The following is a 15,092-nucleotide window of genomic DNA, read 5'->3' on the forward strand; positions in this document are numbered from 1 at the left end:
AAAATGTCCTGAGTTGAAGATCCATGTTGCTGTGGTTTGTGTAGAGGATACAACTGGTTGTGTAAGACATTTGAGAACATTATGCTATCCCACACACCCACATATAACAAAAACAAGTCGACAAAAAAACAACAAAAACACTTCAAAAATGAAAGATGGCTCAGGCTGCTTCGGTCTGGATAAATGCTGACCAGGCTCAACCCTGCTTTTTTGTTCATGGCGTTATCACATAATTTTTTGTGGTGAGTAAGATTAGGATTATCATGTGATGTGTAGTTTTTGCACTGAAGTGTTTATAATCTTAAAGGGATAATTCACCTAAAAATTAAAATTGGGTAACTATTTCGTTTAGGTACCAATTCTCACTATTAACTAGTTCCGTCTTAGCATGCATATTACTAGCATATTGCCTGGCTATTAGTACTTATGCTATCCCACACACCCACATATAACAAAAACAAGTCGACAAAAAAACAACAAAAACACTTCAAAAATGAAAGATGGCTCAGGCTGCTTCGGTCTGGATAAATGCTTTTAAGTATGTTACTTCTCTTTTTGTTCATGGCGTTATCACATAATTTTTTGTGGTGAGTAAGATTAGGATTATCATGTGATGTGTAGTTTTTGCACTGAAGTGTTTATAATCTTAAAGGGATAATTCACCTAAAAATTAAAATTGGGTAACTATTTCGTTTAGGTACCAATTCTCACTATTAACTAGTTCCGTCTTAGCATGCATATTACTAGCATATTGCCTGGCTATTAGTACTTATTCTGCATGACCATATTCTACATCCCTTAATCCTACCCAATACCTAAATTTAACAACTACCTTATTAAGTATTAATAAGCAGTAATTAGGAGCTTATTGAGGCAAAAGTCATAGTTAATAGTTTGTTAATAGTGAGAATTGGACCTTAAAATAAAGTCATTATTTACTTACCCTCATTTGGTTCCAAATCTGTGTTTATTTCTTTTGTTGAACACAAAAGAAGATATTGGTAATCAAACAGTTGATGGTAGCCATTGACTTCCATAGTATGGAGAAAAATACTATGGATGTCAGTGGCTACTGTCAGCTGTTTGGTTGAGTTAGGGTGAGTAAATTATGACAGAATTTACATTTTTGGGTGAACTATCCCTTTAACTGTAGGCTGTTTTGTTTTAAACTTGGTTTAAATGTCAAAATCTGTGACTTTTGATTTGGCTGAACAAAGAATCTGACTGCTCACACCTAAATTGATGGCTAGTACCATTGACGAAAGTAATAAAGACACTTTCAGAATGAATCAAGTTGCAAACTTTGCAATCAGTTGATGGTTGGGAAAAGTGCTAGTGCAATCAAAGACACAAGCCCATCCATGATTTGAAAAATGCAAAAGTAATTACGAGCTGAAATAAATGATAGTTAAACAGCTGTTTTAAGTATGGTTGTGGTTACAGGTGCTGGCTCATGCTATCACAGAGCATGTGGAGGATGCAGGAGTGCACTCAGGAGACGCCACACTCATGCTACCCACCCAGACAGGGAGCTCTGGAGAAGGTCCCAACTTATTTCCATTCAACAAAGCTTGCTGTGTGAAGCTGGTTTGCACGTTGTTCAGACAGACATTTTCTTTTCTTTTTTACATTGAGTTTTTACATCAGGTGTTTTCTTTAAAACATTTGGCCTTTTCCCATTTTGACTGGTGATTCTGTCCTCATGAAGAGCATAGTGCTGAAGCATCTATTACTAACATTTGTGTCGTTACTATGACATCCAATTTGTGCTAGTAAAAACAACTTTAGTCTGAACAGGAAAAATCTAATCTGGCTACATATAACTTGCAGTTGATCTAAAAAAAAAATACTAGTGTCATTTTTAATATAAAGTTTCTTTCCCTTCAGAACGGTGTGGTCTTGATTGTGTTTTTCATGAACCACAGATGTGACATTTCATTCTAGCTGAATCAAAGCCAACTGTCAAAATAGTTTGTGAAATCCACAACCTTAAACACGTCTGACAAAGCGTGTTTATTCCTAGCAAAGTTACGAACAGTCTCCCAGAGGGCCAGCAGTCCATCAAAGCCTTCTCTTTTCAGCTGCCTCAGTTTATCAGAATTGATATAAAATTTTCTCTGCTTCCTAAAATGTTGTACATTTAGATTGGTGTATATTTGAGAGGACATGAATAACCCAGACTGTGATTGATGTTTTACGCCTGTGCATATGTAAAGACTTTGAGTTATTACTTGTAGTTTTTATTTATATATTTTTATTATATATTTTTTATTTTACGTGAAGACTGCTACACAGAAAATTTCAAAGGTGTTTGAGATTTCAGGGCCATTTAAAGGGTTAGTTCACCCAAAAATGAAAATTCTGTCATTAATTACTCACCCACATGTCGTTTCAAACCCGTAAGACCCGTAAACCCATCTTATTATTATCAACCGTAATTGTACGGCGCTACGAGAATACTTTTTGTGCACAAAAGAAAAAAAAAAAAAAGACTTTATTCAACAATTCGTCTCCTCCGCATCACCCTAGCACCATTTCGGAGAGTATGCGGAGTGATGTGGAGGAGACTAATTGTTGAATAAAGTCGTTTTTTTTTTCTTTTGTGCACAACAAGTATTCTCGTAGCTTCGTAAAATTATGGTTGAACCCCTGATGTCACATGGATTATTTTACAGATCTCCTTGCTACGTTTCTGGACTTGGGAACATTTCAGTTGTATTGCTGTCTATGCAGGGTCAGACAGCTCTCAGATTCCATCAAAAATATCTTAAATTGTGTTCCAAAGATGAATGAAGGTCTTATGGGTTTGAAACGACATGAGGGTGAGTAATTAATGACAGAATTTTCATCCCTTTAACACTCAATTTTTGGTTAAAGGCAATGATGTAATGGTAAGTTATTGGTTTTTCATGAAAAGTGGGTCTGTGATATCAAAAGATACGAATTTAAACATAACTTTTTCATGGCCAGTGAACCGACAACATTTAGAAACATTTTTGATCCAGAATTATAATTTTTGAACTATTTGCCATTTTTCTTCTTTATTTACTCTGTAAATTATGCTTTCCATCGAAAAACATTAGGTCAGAGTAAGAAAGAAATGAATCACGCTAAGCTGTTGAGTTTTTATTCAACTTTATATTTGTAATTTGTAAAATATGTCTGCGGGTTACTCAAAACCGTGTTTCTGTCTCAGGTGATTGAGTGTATCCTGCGTGCCTCTCGATCTTTCCCTTTCGTCTCTAAAACTATTGGTGTGGTCTTCATTGATGTGGCCACCATGGTCATGGTGGGTGAACCATTGGACGAGTCTCGTCTGCCCTCCCTAGAAAACCCAATCATTCCAGTCGACTATGTAGGCATTAAGGTATGTATGTGTGTTAAGTAAAGTAAATGTATGTTAGAGCTATGAACTAGCAGTTAATGCACATGCTTTTTATTATAGTTTATATTATCAATCTAAAGTATAAATTGGATATAGAGTCGTCAAGTCACCTTTATTTATATGTAGCTTTATACAATACTGATTGTGTCAAAGCAGCTTTACAGTGTCAAACAGGAAAATAGTTTATCAATAGTGCAAGTAGAGGACAATAACAAAGAGTCATTTTTTCAGCTTAAGTCAATTCATTCAAGATTCAGTGATGTCATCATCCAGTTCTAGACTAATATTTGCATAAATGGCATTCTTCTTACGATGTAGCGAGTACATCGGGTGTTATGGGAAGTGTTCCCGGTTCCGGTTGACCTAATGAATGCAGCCTAACAATCCTTTAATGGATTTGAATTATAGAAATGCGACAATTTGTTAAAGAGATGGGTCTTTAATCTAGTTTTAAATTGACAGAGTGTGTCTGCCTCCCGAACAGCATTACAATTATAAAAAAAAAATAAAAAATTGTATATATTTATCTATACTAGGTTGCATTTATTTGATCAAATACAGTAATGCAGTAAAACAGTAATATTATTACAATTTAAAATAACTGTTTTCTATTTGAATATATTTCAAAATGTAATTAATTCCTGTGATGGCAAAGCTGAATTTTCAGCATTACTCCAGTCTTCAGTGTCACATGATCCTTCTTATATGCTGATCTTGTGATTATGAAACATTTCCTATTATTATATATGTTAAAACTAGTTGTGCTGCTTAATATTTTTGTGGAAACTATGATTTAAAAAAAAAAAATATATATATTTTTAGAAATCACTTGTATAATTATAAATCTTTACTGTCACTTTTGATCAACTGATTTAATGAATCCTTGCTAAATAAAAGTATTAATTTCTTTCAATAAAAAAATAAAATAAAAGATAAATCTTACCGACCCCAAACTTTGGAACAGTAATATATATTTCCAGCGAACTATTACATACCACATACTCTTTAAAGGTTTATTTGTCTTTTATTTCTCTAGTTACTACTTACTGAGCAAGCCAGTTAATCGGCTTTAAAATTACTAGAGTGTTAGTGCTGGTTTGTATCACATGTTCAGGAATTAGAGTAGTTACGTGACACTTGCCTTGTCTATGACACTTGCCACCTGAACGGTGTCTCTATTCTCCTAAAGTCATTTCCTGTGAAATGATCAAGGAGTTTCAGTGCAATAGCCGCAAAGAGGAGCCAATCACAAGGGAATTATCCCTGTCTCCTGACAATCTCAAAGTTTTAAGTACCTCATTTAGTGCTGACAGGAATTTTAAACAGCTAACTGGATGTTTCTGTTGGAGAGAGACGTATGGGGGATTTGCACTCTCTCGCAAGATTAAAGATTCATTCTCTCTCTCTTTTTCAAATGCATCTCTCATGTTCTTTTTCTTCAGTTTCCCATAAGAGAAAAATGTCATGAATGAAATCTCACATATAAGTCAGTTATTTCTTCTCCTGGTCAGCAAATGGAAATATATAATATAATATAATACACATTTATACATAAAAAAAGAAATACTTATTAATATTTATGTTAATAATTGACATTAATCATTAATCAAAGGTGACAGTAATGTTTATAATGTTACAATGTAAAGTAGTGAGTGTATAGCTTGTATAACAGTGTAAATTTGCTGTCTCCTCAAAATAACTCAACACACAGCCATTAATGTCTAAACCGCTGGTCACAAAAGTGAGTACACCCCTAAGTGAAAATGTCCAAATCGGGCCCAATTAGCCATTTTCTCTCCCCGGTGTCATGTGACTCATTAGTGTTACAATGTCTTAGGTGTGAATGGGGAGCAGGTGTTATATTAAATTTGGTGTTATCGCTCTCACTCTCTCATACTGGTCACTGGAAGTTCAACATGGCACCTCATGGCAAAGAACTCTCTGAGGATCTGAAAAAAAGAATCGTTGCTCTACATAAAGATGGCTTAGGCTATAAGAAGATTGCCAAGACCCTGAAACTGAGCTGCAGCACGGTGGCCAAGACCATACAGCGGTTTAACAGGACAGGTTCCACTCAGAACAGGCCTCGCCATGGTCGACCAAAGAAGTTGAGTGCACATGCTCAGCGTCATATCCAGAGGTTGTGTTTGGGAAATAGACGTATGAGTGTTGCCAGCATTGCTGCAGAGGTTGAAGTGGTGGGGGGTCAGCCTGTCAGTGCTCAGACCATATGCCGCACACTGCATCAAATTGATCTGCAAGGCTCTCGTCTCAGAAGGAAGCCTCTTCTAAAGATGATGCACAAGAAAGCCCGCAAACAGTTTGCTGAAGACAAGCAGACTAAGGACATGGATTACTAGAACCATGTCCTGTGTTCTGATGAGACCAAGATAAACTTATTTGGTTCAGATGGTGTCAAGCGTGTGTGGCGGCAACCAGGTGAGGAGTACAAAGACAAGTGTGTCTTGCCTACAGTCAAGCATGGTGGTGGGAGTGTCATGGTCTGGGGCTGCATGAGTGCTGCCGGCACTGGGGAACTACAGTTCATTGAGGGAACCATGAATGCCAACATGTACTGTGACATACTGAAACAGAGCATGATCCCCTCCCTTCGAAGACTGGAACGCAGGGCAGTATCATATCCATGATAACGACCCCAAACACACCTCCAAGATGACCACTGCCTTGCTAAAGAAGCTGAGGGTAAAGGTGATGGATTGGCCAAGCGTGTCTCCAGACCTAAACCCTATTGAGCATCTCAAGGTCTCTAACATCCACCAGCTCCGTGATGTCGTCATGGAGGAGTGGAAGAGGACTCCAGTGGCAACCTGTGAAGCTCTGGTGAACTCCATCCCCAAGAGGGTTAAGGCAGTGCTGGAAAATAATGGTGGCCACACAAAATATTGACTCTTTGTGCTCAATTTGGACATTTTCACTTAGGGGTGTACTCACTTTTGTTGCCAGTGGTGGCATGTTATGTTGTTATATTTATATGAATTTTTATCTTAACTCATTGGCTAAATCACCAGGACTTTCTAAGCAAACCAAGTTCATCACTTTCTCTTGAAAAAGTCATCTTGACGGAGCTCTTTGAAACCAAGAGTTCTCCAACTAAAACATTTAGTAAGATTTTTTGTCTTAGTTAAATTATTTAAATTAATACTTTTATTCACCAAAGACACATTAATTGGTCAAAATAGACAGTTAAGACATTTATGTTTATATATATATATATATATATATTTCAAATAAATGCTGTTCTTTTTAACTTTTTATTCAAAGAATCTTGAAAAAATAGTATAACTGTTACCATAAAAACATGAAGCAGCAGAACTGTTTTTAACATTGATACTAATAATAAGTGTTTCTTGAGCACCAAATCAGCATTAGGATGATTTCTGAAGGATCATGTGACACTGAAGACTGGAGTAATGATGCTGAATATTCAGTTTTGCCATCACAGGAATAAATTCAATTTTAAAATATATTAAAATAGAAAACAGTAATATTTCACAATTTGACTGTTTTTACTGTATTTATAAATGCAGGCTTGGTGACCATACGAAATATTTAAAATCCTACCAACCCCAGACTTTTAAACTGTATTGTATACATATTTATTATCATTTTTTTTTTGTATGACATTGTTGAGAATGAACAGATCTGTGGCACTTTACAAAAGTGTAAAGGTAAAGGTAAAAGGACCTTAAATTAATTGAACATAGAATTCAATTCTGTCACAGTAGTCAGGTGTGAGATAATATAAATAAATATGACAGAGTCCACATCGGTATATTGTCATGTTTCATGTTTCCTCCACTTTTCTAAAGCTGGGTAGCATCTCAGAAACGGTGCTCTTCTAGCCTAACAAGTCCCTAATGTGGTCTTCACCGCTTTCCTCAGCTTCACAGATGGCTGTTGGAGGAAGGTCGGCATGTAAGAGTTTTTCAAAGTGCATGGACACACTCCTTTGTGTTTCATGAAAGTGCTTGTTATCCTTGTTCGGGAATCTCTGCTCTTCACATTAATCACAGAACCATGGTTTTTTCGGGATATAGGTCCACCAAGATGATCCTGATATCTCTAAGATCTAATACAAATTTGCTCACTGATTTTTCTTCAGCTTTTCTTTTTGGCATTGTGATACAATTGTTGGTGTAATATATTTGCAGTTTTCCTCTTGTAATGTATACAGTGACCCGTTGGGACCAGGAAGGCCTGGTTTCCATGCCAACCACCGGCCTTTAAAAGAAGGCCTATAAATTGGTAATAGGGAAGACCATAGGCGGAGGGTGAACCAACTCCAGGGTAAGGCTAAGCAGTCAAATGTATTAAACATCATAAACCTGTCTTTTTAGGCAAGAACCAGACATGGGTGTCATGTAGGCTAAAAAAATGTTTAATGTGACTGAATTTGTATTTAACGTGATTACAATTTAATAAAAACGTTAGAAATTGATAAATATAACGTTTCCTTTCCACATTTATTCAAACAGCGAATAAATTATATATAGAAAGTGACATTATCACTAACATTGATCTATCGTGAGTTTAAGCACTCTCAAAAAAACAAAACTATCGTTATAATCACTGAAGCTGTATACACTGTGAAATGAATCTCTTACTTACATTATACGTACATCTGCACTTTGTGTTTGTGATGAGAAAATTCACAAGAGTCCAGAATTCAGTCAGCAAATGCGCGCACACTCAACAAAACTGATGAGTTTCAACGATGACTCATGTGAACGCCTCTGATTGGCCATTGCATTCCTAAGCTCAACAGAATTGTGTGTGATTGGTTAAAATGCGCAACACTGTAAAAACGGCTAAAATGAAATATGGTGCAACATGAGCAGATTTTAATTTAATGCCGCAATCGACACTGTCTATTCATATTCACTTTGATAGAAACAGACGTAATAGATTTAATTTATTGGTGCAGGGGCATTTTTGCCCCAAGTCCCCATGGCCAGGGGAAAGCTAAGCCTTACACACGCTCTGACTATGGGGAAGACCATTCTTTGCTACTTCACCCAAGATGTTCTGGAGTTCTCCTGGCAGGGTAGTGTGAATCCTCAAGGGGTTCAGTAGTAAATAGTGTATCTGCTATGACGATGAACTGGCTCTGGAACGGTGCCCAGTTTGGAATAATAGTAGTAGTGTCCTCCACCTCCACAGTTCAGCCTGGTGGAGGTTCCCACTGGGATTCCCGCCACATTAACAGCCAACAGTGCATCAATACCAGAACTAATCAAAGCTGCTTGTGTTTATTCCCACCGGTGCGGCCTTCTCTCTCATTTGTATGCGTAAGTGAGGCTGGCTTATCCAGGGCTGATTAGGTGGCTTCAAGGATGAGTTCCCCCTGGTGGCGCACTGCAGTGGAGGCCGGGGTGGCGTGTTAATCTGTGTCCCACGTCCCCTGTGCAGGTAATGGGAGCTGTCTGGTTTTAATTGGAGAGATAAGGATGTCACTTCTCACAGGGCAATCAGCTTGCCCTGTCACTCGAGAACTACTTGAATAGAAGTCAAACTGCTGTTGGTCCAGTCCACAACATTCAGACTTTTAACAGTCTCGCCCTGTAGCACCCACTTTAACAGTCTCTCAGTAGCATCCATTATCGAAATTCATCCAGCATTTTTTTCCCTTGAAATGTGTGTTCTGTTTATTCACAGCGTCAGGTTGTGATAACTCAGTTTAAGTCTTTTCGTTGTGTCTTTTGAGTTTGCTATATCTCTTCCACAAACAGTTTTTGAATGTCCCTGGTGTGGATGATTCAGGTCTGCAAATGTTTTGGCCTGTGGGTGGCAGTGGTGTAGCAGGTTTAGTTTTCTCATACACTTCCATATGAGAAGTTCTCTTGTAATATTATTTGATTGGTGAGAATCACCAGTAACATGTCAAGTGCTCGTGAAACCATTAACCCTATATTAAAAATAGTCACATTAGACTTTCATTAGGCTTGTATACATTTTCTCGCTTTCTTGTTCCCAGGATTCGTGATAAGCACTGAGCAATAATGCTTCACAGATAAGTGTCAGGAAGTAAACAGCATTTGTATCAGATGGCTTTTCTAAATAAATAGAAGCCTACATCTCCTAAGTTGCATAAATATATGGCAAACTGCTTCTTTTGTAGTTCTACGTGCTTGCCAAAATCATTCTAGGTGTTTAGATGATAGAGCAGTATAGCAATCATTGTATATTTCATTTAACATAAATCATAATTTTGTTAAATACTGTTTATATATATATAAATACACATATATATACAGAATTTAACAAAATTATTATTTAATTTTGTTAAATACAAAATTAATACACACAAAATTAATATAATACAAAATTATACACACACACACACACACACACACACATGCATCTCTCTCTCTCTCTCTGGACTGGAGTAATGGCTGTTGAATAAACAGCTTTTCCATCATAGGAATAAATCACATTTTAAAATAAAGTTAAACAATTTTAAAGAGTAAAACAAAAGTTATTTTAAACTCTAATAATATTTCAAAATAATCCTGTTTACTGTATTTTTTCATCAAATAAATGCAGCATTGATGAGAAGAGACTACTTTCTAAAACATTTTGAAACTTTTGAATGATCATTTATATGCAGCAACCATAAAAATAAAACATTGAAAGACCACTACTGGAAACAGAATATTTTTATACTCTTTGTTCCTTTGCTCCTATGTTTTCCTGGCCTCGGTTGAGAGAAGCTGACCCTGTCATGCGTTGTGAGATGGCCTCCACAGGAGAGGTATAGAGCTGCTTCAGGCACACTGATTATCATTACATCTGTCGTAAAATCTGAAATGTCTCCAGCTCATGTTTTCATCACAGGTTGCTGGGAAGCAGTCCACCATCAGGGATAAATGTTTACATATATTTTACCAGTTTTAGCCTAGTTTAGTGATGCTCATGGGCACATACATCTAGTTTTTCCATCGTCTGTCCAAATCCAGCAAAGAGTATTTTTATGTTTCCAAGCGGGCCGGTTTACCTGCACTCCCTGGCAACGGGAAAACCATAGAAACCAGCCTGGAGGACAATGAAGCAGAAGGAGCATTTTTATCGTGCAGCACTGATTTCCAGCTTTAGAACAGGAAGTACAATATCTCCACCCCAGATTTTATGATGGCCCCATTCTGTCCGTTTTTCATAATTGTAATATCACACCAGTCTACCTTCATTCAGCAACATCTTTAATATGTTTGATTTATTTCACCTTGGCTTTCAATATTGTACTAATGGAGATAAATGCATAATTTATCCTGGAGTTTCTGTATGCTGTGATGAATATTTGTAGATTTGCTCCTGATCTTAAAGATCAAGATATTTCTTTCTTGCTCTTGTTTTTTTAGCGTTCTATTTTGCTCACTGCAGGTGGCTTGCTTTGGACCAAACATCTACTCTGCCTTCCTGAAGGCCATGCTCTCTACGGGATTCAAGCTTCCCCAGAAGGGGATTCTCATTGGGATACAAGTGAGGGAGAACTTTTTTTTCCCCTTCCTTAATGGTTGAATCTCAAAGGACTTGTCTGCATTACATCCTCTCAGATTTACGCAGTAGAACATGAGCATTTCTGGCTTGTTTTGATCAGAGCTGGTTGTTATTTACTTACAGGTTGTTATTTCCTCATAAAATGATAAAAGCCATAATATGAGGTTTTCAAGTATGAAAACAATTCCTGAATATATTTAGAGCACATTTATGTAAAAATTCTGTTAGTTTCTAATCCTTGCATCATTGCAAAACTGAAACAAAAGATTTTGCAGAATGTTTTGGCTTCTCTTTTCTAAACAATGAAAGTGAATGGCAAGAAGGTTTGTTTAGCTACAAAAAGCACCATAATAGCATTATGAAAACAGTCAATCTTACTTGGGCACTATATTCTAAGTCTTCTGAAGATATACAGGGGATTTGTGTAAGGAACAGACTGAAAGTTAGAGGTCTTTCCCTCCACTGTAGCTCGCAAATATTATTTTGCATTGATGTAGAATTAAGTAAGGCACATCAAGATGCTTTGTGTCAGTAAATGATAGGCCTTTCACATTCATGAATGTTGTGCTGATGAAAAAATTGTCATGCAAGTAATTGCAATGACCTATTTTGTATTAACTATTCATATAACTTAGTCTAAAAGGTTATTTTTATGTTTTACTTGGAATACATGTATATAATATAATAAAAAGTATAATACAATAGACTCAAATGATTTACTTTAATGCTGTGAAAATTAATAATATTTATATAATATAACAATAATACAATGCAGTTTGATTAAACTCACAAGTCTTTTTTTTTATGAATTGACATTTTGATATTGACATTTAAACTGCACAGTTATTTTGGTTATCTTAAATAATTGAGCTTAGATCAAATAACAATGATCAGACAATTAATCAATCGTGTCAGAATGTATATTATGCATGTATTCAGTGTTCTGCTTGGAACTGATCTAAACTTTTTCCTTATCAAATGTGAAGCCACATATAACAATCCATAAATAACTACTAAAATAAAGCAGGTGCAGAACAGTTTGTGTTTATTGCATGTAAATCTCCCTGAAGCTGCACATGAACATATAACTGTCCCGAAGGGGCGAATACACAATCACATGCTTTATCACAATTATACAGATATAATTCACTGGGTAAAGTTTCTCCTTGAAATTAATCCTGAATCACTCTTTTACAGTGTTTTATGTTCTCGCAATACTCCTATTTTTATTTCAGCGGGTTTCAGATGACCGAGAATCACAGTGAAATGTCTCAACAAATTCAGGTAGTGCAACAACCTCATGCTGCAGGCACAAGATGTATAAAACTTTATAAAGAAATTCTTAAATGCTTAAAATACAAAGCACTTAGTAGTTATGGTCTGGTCGGTTTCCTCAAATGGTTTTCTATAGGCAAAATGTTTTTGTTGTGCATCTTCTTTTGGTGTAACTGTGATGTTCACGCATCATTTTAAGCCTTGACTATAACAGGAATTCAGAGGCTTTTTTTATGTTTTGATGTAATATCATCATCGGCATGCCCTCTTTCATTTCCTCCTGTGCTCTCTCAGATGTTTACGATTCATGCTCACTTTCAGCGTGAAAATCAAATATCTTGTCAGGGTCATTGACAATGCTCAGACAGCACTGTGTTCTAATGGAGTCTCAGGTATGAATGAGAGCATGAAATTCCTATTTGAAACAAACCCCCCGGTTTCTGTAGATGTTACGTGCCTGATGGCCGGACCTGGGGACTGCAGATCTGACATGATTTTTAAAGCCTGATTATCAGCCCATGGTTCAGTCTCTGTGAACACAGAGCTGCGCTATTGATCTGGAAGTGCTTAGAGGAAGACTTTTCTTCTAGAAATAGTCTCCTGCTCTGCGTCCATCCACACAGACTGCCTGACCTTTTGAATTTAAAGATCTTTTTTCTGTCTGGCTATCTTTTTCTTTCTGCTTTCTCAGCTGTTATTTTACGTTTTTGTCTCCAGCATTCATTCAGGCCTAACTTCCTGTCTACTGCTCATCCGCTTCATGAGGAGGGCTTCAAGGTGAGTTTAAGTCGTGAACCAACAAAACAGCTGCAGACGACACTCTGTAGTAGTTTTTTTTTCTTAGCTGAATTACATCTGAAACAAATCTGCTTCTGTTGTTCTGTCTTTAGCTCTACGCCACAGAGGGTACATCAGCTTGGCTCAATGCTAATGATGTTCCAACCATCCCTGTTGCTTGGCCGAGCCAAGAAAGCAAAAATACAACCTTACCCAGCATCAGCAGGTGAGTACTTGAATTTTCTGAGTACTTTTTTCCCCTGCCCTCAATTGATATAAATATTAAAATAAACATTTTATTTTAAGTGTTATATAAATAAATTTGAGATACATTTTTAAAAAAATGTATCATTATTGTTATTGTAAAACACTAGAATTTTCTGAGTACTTTTTTCCCCTGCCCTCAATTGATATAAATATTAAAATAAACATTTTATTTTAAGTGTTATATAAATAAATTTGAGATACATTTTTAAAAAAATTTATCATTATTGTTATTGTAAAACTGTATCGGGAAATGATATCGGGAAATGATATTACAATTTAAAGTAACTGTTTTATACTTTAATATTTTTTCAGTCTTCAGTGTCACATGATCCTTCAGAAATCATGCTAATATGTGGATTTGGTGCTGAAGAAATATTTCTAATTATTTTAAATGTTGAAAACATTGTGGTGCTTAAACAGTGATACATTTTTAAGGACACTTTGATTAATCTAAAGTTTAGAAGAACAACAGTTACTTGAAATAGAAATCTTTTGAACATTATAAATGTCTCTGCTGTCACTTTTAAAGCTGTCACTGTCATTTTTTAAAGGATTCCAAACATTAGAACAGCATTCATTTGATTCAGTTGTAAAATAGCCACTGTCATGCTACTGAAAAATTTGCGTTACAGTAGTACTGCATAGTACTACATATTGGTATTACATAGTACTAATTTCATGCCCTGATTGTTGGCTTTGTTTGCCAAAAAACATTTAGCTGTGACAGTCACCGCTTGGCTGTCATGAGACCCCAGAAGTCAAGCCTGTCAACAGAGGATCCAGTCACCTTTGAGCCATTCAAGCATCTTTGTCACTTATGTTAACATTCTGCTCTGGTGCACGACTCTGTGGTAGCAAAATGCTTTCACTGAAAGCGCAGTCTAGACACTGCATGCTGAGATACTTCAAGTATTTCTGCCATCATCGACCCTCAAGGCGTGCAGTCTAAATTTGTGGTAATAAGAGATGTTTACTTAAGTCAGATCACAGATTCAGCTGATTACATTTATAACTAATCAAAGGGCACTTTTAACAGCTTCACATACATTATTTGAGACTTGTGTTCACAGTTTAAAATTTGGTGTCTGGTTTGATGGTTTGAGTAGATGATTAACATGTTTGATACTTGTATAACGGCGTATACTCAAAATAATTTATAGCATTTTTGAAATATGTTTAAAAAACATGCACACTCATATGAGAATCTACTTATTGCAGTAGCCTAATAAAATCTGGTTTATTTTTATATTGAAAGGGTTGCCTCATGGGGACCAAAAAAATACTCCGTGTACTGTTTGAAATTTGTAAAAGGATTTTAATGGATCACTCTTTGCATTATGTTCTGAATAGACTTATATTTATAGATTATGTAATATTTATATAATATTTCTACAATGTTATATTTATAAAATTATAAGTTGTATTAATATTTATATTTTTACTTGTCCATGACAGCTATAAATTCATATTATCACTGGTAAACAATACTGATCTATTTTTATTGTTGAGCCATGCTACAGTTATCGGCACAATTACAGGTATTTATATAAATGTGTCCATTTTGAACTGAATATTCAAGTTATTTAATTTTTATATTGAAAGGGTTGCCTCATGGGGACCAAAAAAATACTCCGTGTACTGTTTGAAATTTGTAAAAGGATTTTAATGGATCACTCTTTGCATTATGTTCTGAATAGACTTATATTTATAGATTATGTAATATTTATATAATATTTCTACAATGTTATATTTATAAAATTATAAGTTGTATTAATATTTATATTTTTACTTGTCCATGACCGCTATAAATTCATATTATCACTGGTAAACAATACTGATCTATTTTTATTGTTGAGCCATGCTACAGTTATCG

At 35.8% G+C, this 15,092-nt stretch overlaps 1 pseudogene; it reads left to right on the forward strand.

Moving 5' to 3' along the window:
* LOC107596095 (carbamoyl-phosphate synthase [ammonia], mitochondrial-like) overlaps positions 1-14,029 on the forward strand; it is a 45,425-nt pseudogene extending 31,396 nt beyond the window's left edge.
* Positions 14,030-15,092: the final 1,063 nt, after the last annotated feature.

The sequence above is a fragment of the Sinocyclocheilus grahami genome, unplaced genomic scaffold (genome assembly GCF_001515645.1).
Source record: "Sinocyclocheilus grahami isolate Dianchi unplaced genomic scaffold, SAMN03320097.WGS_v1.1 scaffold214.1, whole genome shotgun sequence".
Taxonomy (NCBI): Eukaryota; Metazoa; Chordata; class Actinopteri; order Cypriniformes; family Cyprinidae; genus Sinocyclocheilus; species Sinocyclocheilus grahami.